This window comes from Callionymus lyra, unplaced genomic scaffold (assembly GCF_982586985.1).
Source record: "Callionymus lyra unplaced genomic scaffold, fCalLyr1.hap1.1 HAP1_SCAFFOLD_120, whole genome shotgun sequence".
Classification (NCBI taxonomy): Eukaryota; Metazoa; Chordata; class Actinopteri; order Syngnathiformes; family Callionymidae; genus Callionymus; species Callionymus lyra.
Genome location: NW_028258600.1, coordinates 10,001 through 22,500, shown reverse-complemented (window position 1 = coordinate 22,500; position 12,500 = coordinate 10,001). Strand labels below are relative to the sequence as shown.

Below are 12,500 nucleotides of genomic sequence, written 5' to 3'. Positions count from 1 at the left end.
TCTCCCACCCACAATCCCTCCTCCTGCGGGGATGGAGAACCAGGGGCCTGGGTGACATCCTCATGCGGGGATGGGGTACCAGGAGGCCGGGGAACATTTTCAACACTTTGGGGCATTTTTAAACACTTTAGCCTTTTTTTCCCTCTCCCACCCACAATCCCTCCTCCTGCGGGGATGGAGAACCAGGGGCCTGGGTGACATCCTCATGCGGGGATGGGGTACCAGGAGGCCGGGGAACATTTTCAACACTTTGGGGCATTTTTAAACACTTTAGCCTTTTTTTCCCTCTCCCACCCACAATCCCTCCTCCTGCGGGGATGGAGAACCAGGGGCCTGGGTGACATCCTCATGCGGGGATGGGCTACCAGGAGGCTGGGGAACATTTTCAACACTTTGGGGCATTTTTAAACACTTTGCTCTTTTTTTTCCCTCTCCCACCCACAATCCCTCCTCCTGCGGGGATGGAGAACCAGGGGCCTGGGTGACATCCTCATGCGGGGATGGGGTACCAGGAGGCCGGGGAACATTTTCAACACTTTGGGGCATTTTTAAACACTTTAGCCTTTTTTTCCCTCTCCCACCCACAATCCCTCCTCCTGCGGGGATGGAGAACCAGGGGCCTGGGTGACATCCTCATGCGGGGATGGGGTACCAGGAGGCCGGGGAACATTTTCAACACTTTGGGGCATTTTTAAACACTTTGCTCTTTTTCCCCCTCTCCCAACCAGGGGGCCTGGGGAGCCTCCTCCTGCGGGGATGGGGAACCAGGGGCCTGGGGAACATTTTCAACACTTTGGGGCATTTTTAAACACTTTGCTCTTTTTCCCCCTCTCCCAACCAGGGGGCCTGGGGAGCCTCCTCCTGCGGGGATGGGGAACCAGGGGCCTGGGGAACATTTTCAACACTTTGGGGCATTTTTAAACACTTTGCTCTTTTTCCCCCTCTCCCAACCAGGGGGCCTGGGGAGCCTCCTCCTGCGGGGATGGGGAACCAGGGGCCTGGGGAACATTTTCAACACTTTGGGGGCATTTTTAAACACTTTGCTCTTTTTCCCCCTCTCCCAACCAGGGGGCCTGGGGAGCCTCCTCCTGCGGGGATGGGGAACCAGGGGCCTGGGGAACATTTTCAACACTTTGGGGCATTTTTAAACACTTTGCTCTTTTTCCCCCTCTCCCAACCAGGGGGCCTGGGGAGCCTCCTCCTGCGGGGATGGGGAACCAGGGGCCTGGGGAACATTTTCAACACTTTGGGGCATTTTTAAACACTTTGCTCTTTTTCCCCCTCTCCCAACCAGGGGGCCTGGGGAGCCTCCTCCTGCGGGGATGGGGAACCAGGGGCCTGGGGAACATTTTCAACACTTTGGGGCATTTTTAAACACTTTGCTCTTTTTCCCCCTCTCCCAACCAGGGGGCCTGGGGAGCCTCCTCCTGCGGGGATGGGGAACCAGGGGCCTGGGGAACATTTTCAACACTTTGGGGGCATTTTTAAACACTTTGGTCTTTTTCCCCCTCTCCCAACCAGGAGCCTGGGGAGCCTCCTCCTGCGGGCATGGAGAACCAGGGGGCCTGGGGAGCCTCCTCCTGCGGGGATGGGGAACCAGGGGCCTGGGGGGCCTCCTCCTGCGGGGATGGAGAACCAGGGGGCCTGGGGAGCCTCCTCCTGCGGGCATGGGGAACCAGGGGGCCTGGGGAGCCTCCTCCTGCGGGGATGGAGAACCAGGGGGCCTGGGGAGCCTCCTCCTGCGGGGATGGAGAACCAGGGGCCTGGGGAGCCTCCTCCTGCGGGCATGGATAAGCAGGGGGCCTGGGGAGCCTCCTCCTGCGGGCATGGAGAACCAGGGGGCCTGGGGAGCCTCCTCCTGCGGGGATGGAGAACCAGGGGGCCTGGGGAGCCTCCTCCTGCGGGGATGGAGAACCAGGGGCCTGGGGAGCCTCCTCCTGCGGGGATGGAGAAACAGGGGGCCTGGGGAGCCTCCTCCTGCGGGGATGGAGAACCAGGGTGCCTGGGGTGCCTCCTCCTGCGGGGATGGAGAACCAGGGGGCCTGGGGAGCCTCCTCCTGCGGGCATGGAGAACCAGGGGGCCTGGGGAGCCTCCTCCTGCGGGGATGGAGAACCAGGGGCCTGGGGAGCCTCCTCCTGCGGGCATGGATAAGCAGGGGGCCTGGGGAGCCTCCTCCTGCGGGCATGGAGAACCAGGGGGCCTGGGGAGCCTCCTCCTGCGGGGATGGAGAACCAGGGGGCCTGGGGAGCCTCCTCCTGCGGGGATGGGGAACCAGGGGGCCTGGGGAGCCTCCTCCTGCGGTGATGGGGAACCATGGGGCCTGGGGAGCCTCCTCCTGCACCAGGGGGCCTGGGGAGCCTCCTCCTGCGGGGATGGGGAACCAGGGGGCCTGGGGAGCCTCCTCCTGCGGGGATGGGGAACCAGGGGCCTGGGGAGCCTCCTCCTGCACCAGGGGGCCTGGGGAGCCTCCTCCTGCGGGGATGGGGAACCAGGGGGCCTGGGGAGCCTCCTCCTGCGGGCATGGAGAACCAGGGGGCCTGGGGAGCCTCCTCCTGCGGGCATGGAGAACCAGGGGGCCTGGGGAGCCTCCTCCTGCGGGGATGGAGAACCAGGGCGCCTGGGGAGCCTCCTCCTGCGGGGATGGAGAACCAGGGGCCTGGGGAGCCTCCTCCTGCGGGGATGGAGAACCAAGGGGCCTGGGGAGCCTCCTCCTGCGGGCATGGAGAACATGGGGGCCTGGGGAGCCTCCTCCTGCGGGGATGGAGAACCAGGGGGCCTGGGGAGCCTCCTCCTGCGGGGATGGGGAACCAGGGGGCCTGGGGAGCCTCCTCCTGCGGTGATGGGGAACCATGGGGCCTGGGGAGCCTCCTCCTGCGGGGATGGAGAACCAGGGGGCCTGGGGAGCCTCCTCCTGCGGGGATGGAGAACCAGGGCGCCTGGGGAGCCTACTCCTGCGGGGATGGAGAACCAAGGGGCCTGGGGAGCCTCCTCCTGCGGGCATGGAGAACATGGGGGCCTGGGGAGCCTCCTCCTGCGGGGATGGAGAACCAGGGGGCCTGGGGAGCCTCCTCCTGCGGGGATGGAGAACCAGGGGGCCTGGGGAGCCTCCTCCTGCGGGCATGGAGAACCAGGGGGCCTGGGGAGCCTCCTCCTGCGGGGATGGGGAACCAGGGGGCCTGGGGAGCCTCCTCCTGCGGTGATGGGGAACCATGGGGCCTGGGGAGCCTCCTCCTGCACCAGGGGGCCTGGGGAGCCTCCTCCTGCGGGGATGGGGAACCAGGGGGCCTGGGGAGCCTCCTCCTGCGGGGATGGGGAACCAGGGGCCTGGGGAGCCTCCTCCTGCACCAGGGGGCCTGGGGAGCCTCCTCCTGCGGGGATGGGGAACCAGGGGGCCTGGGGAGCCTCCTCCTGCGGGCATGGAGAACCAGGGGGCCTGGGGAGCCTCCTCCTGCGGGCATGGAGAACCAGGGGGCCTGGGGAGCCTCCTCCTGCGGGGATGGAGAACCAGGGCGCCTGGGGAGCCTCCTCCTGCGGGGATGGAGAACCAGGGGCCTGGGGAGCCTCCTCCTGCGGGGATGGAGAACCAAGGGGCCTGGGGAGCCTCCTCCTGCGGGCATGGAGAACATGGGGGCCTGGGGAGCCTCCTCCTGCGGGGATGGAGAACCAGGGGGCCTGGGGAGCCTCCTCCTGCGGGGATGGGGAACCAGGGGGCCTGGGGAGCCTCCTCCTGCGGTGATGGGGAACCATGGGGCCTGGGGAGCCTCCTCCTGCGGGGATGGAGAACCAGGGGGCCTGGGGAGCCTCCTCCTGCGGGGATGGAGAACCAGGGCGCCTGGGGAGCCTACTCCTGCGGGGATGGAGAACCAAGGGGCCTGGGGAGCCTCCTCCTGCGGGCATGGAGAACATGGGGGCCTGGGGAGCCTCCTCCTGCGGGGATGGAGAACCAGGGGGCCTGGGGAGCCTCCTCCTGCGGGGATGGAGAACCAGGGGGCCTGGGGAGCCTCCTCCTGCGGGCATGGAGAACCAGGGGGCCTGGGGAGCCTCCTCCTGCGGGGATGGGGAACCAGGGGCCTGGGGAGCCTCCTCCTGCGGGCATGGAGAACCAGGGGGCCTGGGGAGCCTCCTCCTGCGGGGATGGGGAACCAGGGGGCCTGGGGAGCCTCCTCCTGCACCAGGGGGCCTGGGGAGCCTCCTCCTGCGGGGATGGGGAACCAGGGGGCCTGGGGAGCCTCCTCCTGCGGTGATGGGGAACCATGGGGCCTGGGGAGCCTCCTCCTGCGGGGATGGGGAACCAGGGGGCCTGGGGAGCCTCCTCCTGCGGGGATGGGGAACCAGGGGCCTGGGGAGCCTCCTCCTGCACCAGGGGGCCTGGGGAGCCTCCTCCTGCGGGGATGGGGAACCAGGGGGCCTGGGGAGCCTCCTCCTGCGGGGATGGGGAACCAGGGGCCTGGGGAACATTTTCAACACTTTGGGGCATTTCACAAGCGCTTCCCTCGCTTACGGCCACACCACCCTGAATGAGCCCGATCTCGTCTGATCTCGGAAGCCAAGCAGGGTCGGGCCCAGTTAGTACTTGGATGGGAGACCGCCTGGGAATACTGGGTGCTGTAAGCATTTTTTTTTGCCATTATTTGTGGGTAGAAAAGTGAGAAAAGTGACCTAAAATAGAACCGGGACTAGGCGGCAGTTCCCCCCACCAGGCGGCGGCATTTGGGGCATTATTTGTGGGTAAGAAAGTGAGAAAAGTGACCTAAAATAGAACCGGGACTAGGCGGCAGTTCCCCCCACCAGGCGGCGGCATTTGGGGCATTATTTGTGGGTCAGAAAGTGAGAAAAGTGACCTAAAATAGAACCGGGACTAGGCGGCAGTTCCCCCCACCAGGCGGCGGCATTTGGGGCATTATTTGTGGGTCAGAAAGTGAGAAAAGTGACCTAAAATAGAACCGGGACTAGGCGGCAGTTCCCCCCACCAGGCGGCGGCATTTGGGGCATTATTTGTGGGTAAGAAAGTGAGAAAAGTGACCTAAAATAGAACCGGGACTAGGCGGCAGTTCCCCCCACCAGGCGGCGGCATTTGGGGCATTATTTGTGGGTCAGAAAGTGAGAAAAGGGACCTAAAATAGAACCGGGACTAGGCGGCAGTTCCCCCCACCAGGCGGCGGCATTTGGGGCATTATTTGTGGGTCAGAAAGTGAGAAAAGTGACCTAAAATAGAACCGGGACTAGGCGGCAGTTCCCCCCACCAGGCGGCGGCATTTGGGGCATTATTTGTGGGTCAGAAAGTGAGAAAAGTGACCTAAAATAGAACCGGGACTAGGCGGCAGTTCCCCCCACCAGGCGGCGGCATTTGGGGCATTATTTGTGGGTCAGAAAGTGAGAAAAGTGACCTAAAATAGAACCGGGACTAGGCGGCAGTTCCCCCCACCAGGCGGCGGCATTTGGGGCATTATTTGTGGGTCAGAAAGTGAGAAAAGGGACCTAAAATAGAACCGGGACTAGGCGGCAGTTCCCCCCACCAGGCGGCGGCATTTGGGGCATTATTTGTGGGTCAGAAAGTGAGAAAAGGGACCTAAAATAGAACCGGGACTAGGCGGCAGTTCCCCCCACCAGGCGGCGGCATTTGGGGCATTATTTGTGGGTCAGAAAGTGAGAAAAGTGACCTAAAATAGAACCGGGACTAGGCGGCAGTTCCCCCCACCAGGCGGCGGCATTTGGGGCATTATTTGTGGGTCAGAAAGTGAGAAAAGTGACCTAAAATAGAACCGGGACTAGGCGGCAGTTCCCCCCACCAGGCGGCGGCATTTGGGGCATTATTTGTGGGTCAGAAAGTGAGAAAAGTGACCTAAAATAGAACCGGGACTAGGCGGCAGTTCCCCCACCAGGTGGCGGCATTTGGGGACCCGTAGTGTGGGCAGAAAACTCACCAAAGTGACTTAAAATAGAACCGGTGCAGGCGGCATGTTCCCCCACCAGATGGCGGCATTTGGGGACCCGTAGTGTGGGCAGAAAACTCACCAAAGTGACTTAAAATAGAACCGGCGCAGGCGGCATGTTCCCCCACCAGATGGCGGCATTTGGGGACCCGTAGTGTGGGTAGAAAACTCACCAAAGTGACTTAAAATAGAACCGGTGCAGGCGGCATGTTCCCCCACCAGATGGCGGCATTTGGGGACCCGTAGTGTGGGTAGAAAACTCACCAAAGTGACTTAAAATAGAACCGGTGCAGGCGGCATGTTCCCCCACCAGATGGCGGCATTTGGGGACCCGTAGTGTGGGTAGAAAACTCACCAAAGTGACTTAAAATAGAACCGGTGCAGGCGGCATGTTCCCCCACCAGATGGCGGCATTTGGGGACCCGTAGTGTGGGCAGAAAACTCACCAAAGTGACTTAAAATAGAACCGGTGCAGGCGGCATGTTCCCCCACCAGATGGCGGCATTTGGGGACCCGTAGTGTGGGCAGAAAACTCACCAAAGTGACTTAAAATAGAACCGGTGCAGGCGGCATGTTCCCCCACCAGATGGCGGCATTTGGGGACCCGTAGTGTGGGCAGAAAACTCACCAAAGTGACTTAAAATAGAACCGGTGCAGGCGGCATGTTCCCCCACCAGATGGCGGCATTTGGGGACCCGTAGTGTGGGCAGAAAACTCACCAAAGTGACTTAAAATAGAACCGGTGCAGGCGGCATGTTCCCCCACCAGATGGCGGCATTTGGGGACCTGCAGTGTGGGTAGAAAACTCACCAAAGTGTCCTAAAATAGAACCGGGACCAGGGGGCCTCTTCCCCCACCAGGTGGCGGGCTTGGGGGGCTTGGTTTCCGGGTAGAAAACTCACCAAAGTGTCCTAAAATAGAACCAGGACCAGGGGGCATGTTCCCCCACCAGGCGGCGGGCTTGGGGGGCTTGGTTTGCGGGTAGAAAACTCACCAAAGTGTCCTAAAATAGAACCAGGACCAGGGGGCATGTTCCCCCACCAGGTGGCGGGCTTGGGGGGCTTGGTTTCCGGGTAGAAAACTCACCAAAGTGTCCTAAAATAGAACCAGGACCAGGGGGCATGTTCCCCCACCAGGCGGCGGGCTTGGGGGGCTTGGTTTGCGGGTAGAAAACTCACCAAAGTGTCCTAAAATAGAACCAGGACCAGGGGGCATGTTCCCCCACCAGGCGGCGGGCTTGGGGGGCTTGGTTTGCGGGTAGAAAACTCACCAAAGTGACCTAAAATAGAACCGGGCTAGGCGGCATGTTCCCCCACCAGGCGGCGGGCTTGGGGGGCTTGGTTTGCGGGTAGAAAACTCACCAAAGTGTCCTAAAATAGAACCGGGACCAGGGGGCCTCTTCCCCCACCAGGCGGCGGGCTTGGGGGGCTTGGTTTGCGGGTAGAAAACTCACCAAAGTGTCCTAAAATAGAACCGGGACCAGGGGGCCTCTTCCCCCACCAGGCGGCGGGCTTGGGGGGCTTGGTTTGCGGGTAGAAAACTCACCAAAGTGACCTAAAATAGAACCGGGCCAGGCGGCATGCTCCCCCACCAGGCGGCGGGCTTGGGGGGCTTGGTTTGCGGGTAGAAAACTCACCAAAGTATCGGCAAAATAGAACCAGGGAAGGGGGGGATGTCGGTCACAAGGTGCCCGAGTCAGAGAACCAGGAAAACGGACATAAATCCAGAAAACCTCGGTGTCTGACTGCTCCTCAAAAAGTGGTCTTTTTGATGTCACGAGCGCAACCACCTAGAGGTTAATGGGGAGGGATGGTGTGAGCGCAAACGGATTTTTCCTAAGTGTGACTGCTCCTCAAAAAGTGGTCTTTTTGATGTCACGAGCGCAACCACCTAGAGGTTAATGGGGAGGGATGGTGTGAGCGCAAACGGATTTTTCCTAAGTGTGACTGCTCCTCAAAAAGTGGTCTTTTTGATGTCACGAGCGCAACCACCTAGAGGTTAATAGGGAGCGAGTACAACAGGGGAGGGAGTGAATGGGCTCGGACTGTGGCCGAGCCTGGTGCCTCAAAATCGGACAAGGTTGGACTGGAAGCCCGCTGAGAACTCTGGTTCTTTTGCCAGACGAAACGAATTTTTTCCGAGTGTGACTGCTCTGCAAAAAGTGGTCTTTTTGATGTCACGAGCGCAACCACCTAGAGGTTAATGGGGAGGGAGTGGAAAAAACGACAAAGTGTTGAGCTCCGGACCGGGATGGCGGGCGACTCGAGCGGTCATGCCCGACTTTGAGACACTTTGTCGCGGTCATGCGAGCGACCTCCACTGCTCCCCGGAGGTGCCCCGGACCGGGTTGGCGGGTGACTCGAGCGGTCGTGCCCGACTTTGAGACACTTTGTCGCGGTCATGCGGGCGTCCTCCGCCGGTCCCCGGAGGTGCCCCGGACCGGGTTGGCGGGTGACTCGAGCGGTCATGCCCGACTTTGAGACACTTTGTCGCGGTCATGCGGGCGTCCTCCGCCGGTCCCTGGAGGTGCCCCGGACCGGGTTGGCGGGTGACTCGAGCGGTCGTGCCCGACTTTGAGACACTTTGTCGCGGTCATGCGGGCGTCCTCCGCCGGTCCCTGGAGGTGCCCCGGACCGGGTTGGCGGGTGACTCGAGCGGTCGTGCCCGACTTTGAGACACTTTGTCGCGGTCATGCGGGCGTCCTCCGCCGGTCCCCGGAGGTGCCCCGGACCGGGTTGGCGGGTGACTCGAGCGGTCATGCCCGACTTTGAGACACTTTGTCGCGGTCATGCGGGCGTCCTCCGCCGGTCCCTGGAGGTGCCCCGGACCGGGTTGGCGGGTGACTCGAGCGGTCGTGCCCGACTTTGAGACACTTTGTCGCGGGCATGCGGGCGTCCTCCGCCGGTCCCTGGAGGTGCCCCGGACCGGGTTGGCGGGTGACTCGAGCGGTCGTGCCCGACTTTGAGACACTTTGTCGCGGTCATGCGGGCGTCCTCCGCCGGTCCCCGGAGGTGCCCCGGACCGGGTTGGCGGGTGACTCGAGCGGTCATGCCCGACTTTGAGACACTTTGTCGCGGTCATGCGGGCCTCCTCCGCCGGTCCCTGGAGGTGCCCCGGACCGGGTTGGCGGGTGACTCGAGCGGTCGTGCCCGACTTTGAGACACTTTGTCGCGGTCATGCGGGCGTCCTCCGCCGGTCCCTGGAGGTGCCCCGGACCGGGTTGGCGGGTGACTCGAGCGGTCGTGCCCGACTTTGAGACACTTTGTCGCGGTCATGCGGGCGTCCTCCGCCGGTCCCTGGAGGTGCCCCGGACCGGGTTGGCGGGTGACTCAAGCGGTCATGCCCGACTTTGAGACACTTTGCCGCGGTCATGCGGGCGACCTCCGCCGGTCCCTGGAGGTGCCCCGGACCGGGTTGGCGGGTGACTCGAGCGGTCGTGCCCGACTTTGAGACACTTTGCCGCGGTCATGCGGGCGACCTCCGCCGGTCCCTGGATGGCGGGCTCCAGTGAGGTCGGCGGGGGAAGGCTCGGGCTGAGGCCGACTTCGGTGCCTCAAAGTCGGACAAGGTTGGATTGGAAGTCCGCTGTGTTGAGGACCAGTGGCATTCGGCGGTGGAACGCTCAGAACTTGGCCGACATCGGTGCCTCAACGTCGGACAAGGTTGGAGTGGATGACCGCTGATAACTCTGGTTCTTTTGCCAGACGAAAGAAATTTTTCCCGAGTGTGACTGCTCTGAAAAAAGTGGTCTTTTTGATGTCACGAGCGCAACCACCTAGAGGTTAATAGGGAGGCACCATAACAGGAGAGGGAGTGAAAAGGCTCGGAGGGTGGCCGAGCCTGGTGCCTCAAAATCGGACAAGGTTGGAGTGGATGACCGCTGAAAACTCTGGTTCTTTTGCCAGACGAAAGAAATTTTTTCCGAGTGTGACTGCTCTGCAAAAAGTGGTCTTTTTGATGTCACGAGCGCAACCACCTAGAGGTTAATAGGGAGGCACCATAACAGGAGAGGGAGTGAAAAGGCTCGGACGGTGGCCGAGCCTGGTGCCTCAAAATCGGACAAGGTTGGAGTGGATGACCGCTGAAAACTCTGGTTCTTTTGCCAGACGAAAGAAATTTTTCCCGAGTGTGACTGCTCTGCAAAAAGTGGTCTTTTTGATGTCACGAGCGCAACCACCTAGAGGTTAATAGGGAGGCACCATAACAGGAGAGGGAGTGAAAAGGCTCGGAGGGTGGCCGAGCCTGGTGCCTCAAAATCGGACAAGGTTGGAGTGGATGACCGCTGAAAACTCTGGTTCTTTTGCCTGACGAAAGAAATTTTTTTCCGAGTGTGACTGCTCTGCAAAAAGTGGTCTTTTTGATGTCACGAGCGCAACCACCTAGAGGTTAATAGGGAGGCACCATAACAGGAGAGGGAGTGAAAAGGCTCGGAGGGTGGCCGAGCCTGGTGCCTCAAAGTCGGACAAGGTTGGAGTGGATGACCGCTGAAAACTCTGGTTCTTTTGCCAGACGAAAGAAATTTTTTCCGAGTGTGACTGCTCTTCAAAAAGTGGTCTTTTTGATGTCACGAGCGCAACCACCTAGAGGTTAATAGGGAGGCACCATAACAGGAGAGGGAAGGAAAAGGCTCGGAGGGTGGCCGAGCCTGGTGCCTCAAAGTCGGACAAGGTTGGAGTGGATGGCCGCGGAGAACTCTGGTTCTTTTGCCTGACGAAAGAAATTTTTTCCGAGTGTGACTGCTCCTCAAAAAGTGGTCTTTTTGATGTCACGAGCGCAACCACCTAGAGGTTAATAGGGAGGCACCATAACAGGAGAGGGAGTGAAAAGGCTCGGAGGCTCGGAGGGTGGCCGAGCCTGGTGCCTCAAAATCGGACAAGGTTGGAGTGGATGGCCGCTGAAAACTCTGGTTCTTTTGCCTGACGAAATAAATTTTTTCCGAGTGTGACTGCTCTGCAAAAAGTGGTCTTTTTGATGTCACGAGCGCAACCACCTAGAGGTTAATAGGGAGGCACCATAACAGGAGAGGGAAGGAAAAGGCTCGGAGGGTGGCCGAGCCTGGTGCCTCAAAATCGGACAAGGTTGGAGTGGATGACCGCTGAAAACTCTGGTTCTTTTGCCTGACGAAAGAAATTTTTTCCGAGTGTGACTGCTCTGCAAAAAGTGGTCTTTTTGATGTCACGAGCGCAACCACCTAGAGGTTAATAGGGAGGCACCATAACAGGAGAGGGAAGGAAAAGGCTCGGAGGGTGGCCGAGCCTGGTGCCTCAAAGTCGGACAAGGTTGGAGTGGATGGCCGCGGAGAACTCTGGTTCTTTTGCCTGACGAAAGAAATTTTTTCCGAGTGTGACTGCTCCTCAAAAAGTGGTCTTTTTGATGTCACGAGCGCAACCACCTAGAGGTTAATAGGGAGGCACCATAACAGGAGAGGGAGTGAAAAGGCTCGGAGGGTGGCCGAGCCTGGTGCCTCAAAATCGGACAAGGTTGGAGTGGATGGCCGCTGAAAACTCTGGTTCTTTTGCCTGACGAAAGAAATTTTTTCCGAGTGTGACTGCTCTGCAAAAAGTGGTCTTTTTGATGTCACGAGCGCAACCACCTAGAGGTTAATAGGGAGGCACCATAACAGGAGAGGGAAGGAAAAGGCTCGGAGGGTGGCCGAGCCTGGTGCCTCAAAGTCGGACAAGGTTGGAGTGGATGGCCGCGGAGAACTCTGGTTCTTTTGCCTGACGAAAGAAATTTTTTCCGAGTGTGACTGCTCCTCAAAAAGTGGTCTTTTTGATGTCACGAGCGCAACCACCTAGAGGTTAATAGGGAGGCACCATAACAGGAGAGGGAAGGAAAAGGCTCGGAGGGTGGCCGAGCCTGGTGCCTCAAAGTCGGACAAGGTTGGAGTGGATGGCCGCGGAGAACTCTGGTTCTTTTGCCTGACGAAAGAAATTTTTTCCGAGTGTGACTGCTCTTCAAAAAGTGGTCTTTTTGATGTCACGAGCGCAACCACCTAGAGGTTAATAGGGAGGCACCATAACAGGAGAGGGAAGGAAAAGGCTCGGAGGGTGGCCGAGCCTGGTGCCTCAAAGTCGGACAAGGTTGGAGTGGATGGCCGCGGAGAACTCTGGTTCTTTTGCCTGACGAAAGAAATTTTTTCCGAGTGTGACTGCTCCTCAAAAAGTGGTCTTTTTGATGTCACGAGCGCAACCACCTAGAGGTTAATAGGGAGGCACCATAACAGGAGAGGGAAGGAAAAGGCTCGGAGGGTGGCCGAGCCTGGTGCCTCAAAGTCGGACAAGGTTGGAAGTGGATGGCCGCGGAGAACTCTGGTTCTTTTGCCTGACGAAAGAAATTTTTTCCGAGTGTGACTGCTCTTCAAAAAGTGGTCTTTTTGATGTCACGAGCGCAACCACCTAGAGGTTAATAGGAGCGAAGGATACTTGGACAGAGTATCGAGCTCCAGCGCAGGCGGCGGGGAAAGAGCTCAGGCTCAAGCCGACCTTCGCGCGTCATGGACGCACTGTGATACCACCTACACCGATGACCGATCTGCCAACGTGACCCGCCATCGGAGGGCCCCC

General features: G+C 60.0%; 1 non-coding gene across 1 annotated transcript; it reads left to right on the top strand.

Moving 5' to 3' along the window:
* Positions 1-4,496: 4,496 nt before the first annotated feature.
* LOC148058276 (5S ribosomal RNA) lies at positions 4,497-4,615 on the top strand. The gene has a single exon (XR_015709993.1). It is a non-coding gene; the product is annotated as a 5S ribosomal RNA (ribosomal RNA).
* The last annotated feature ends 7,885 nt before the right edge of the window (positions 4,616-12,500 follow it).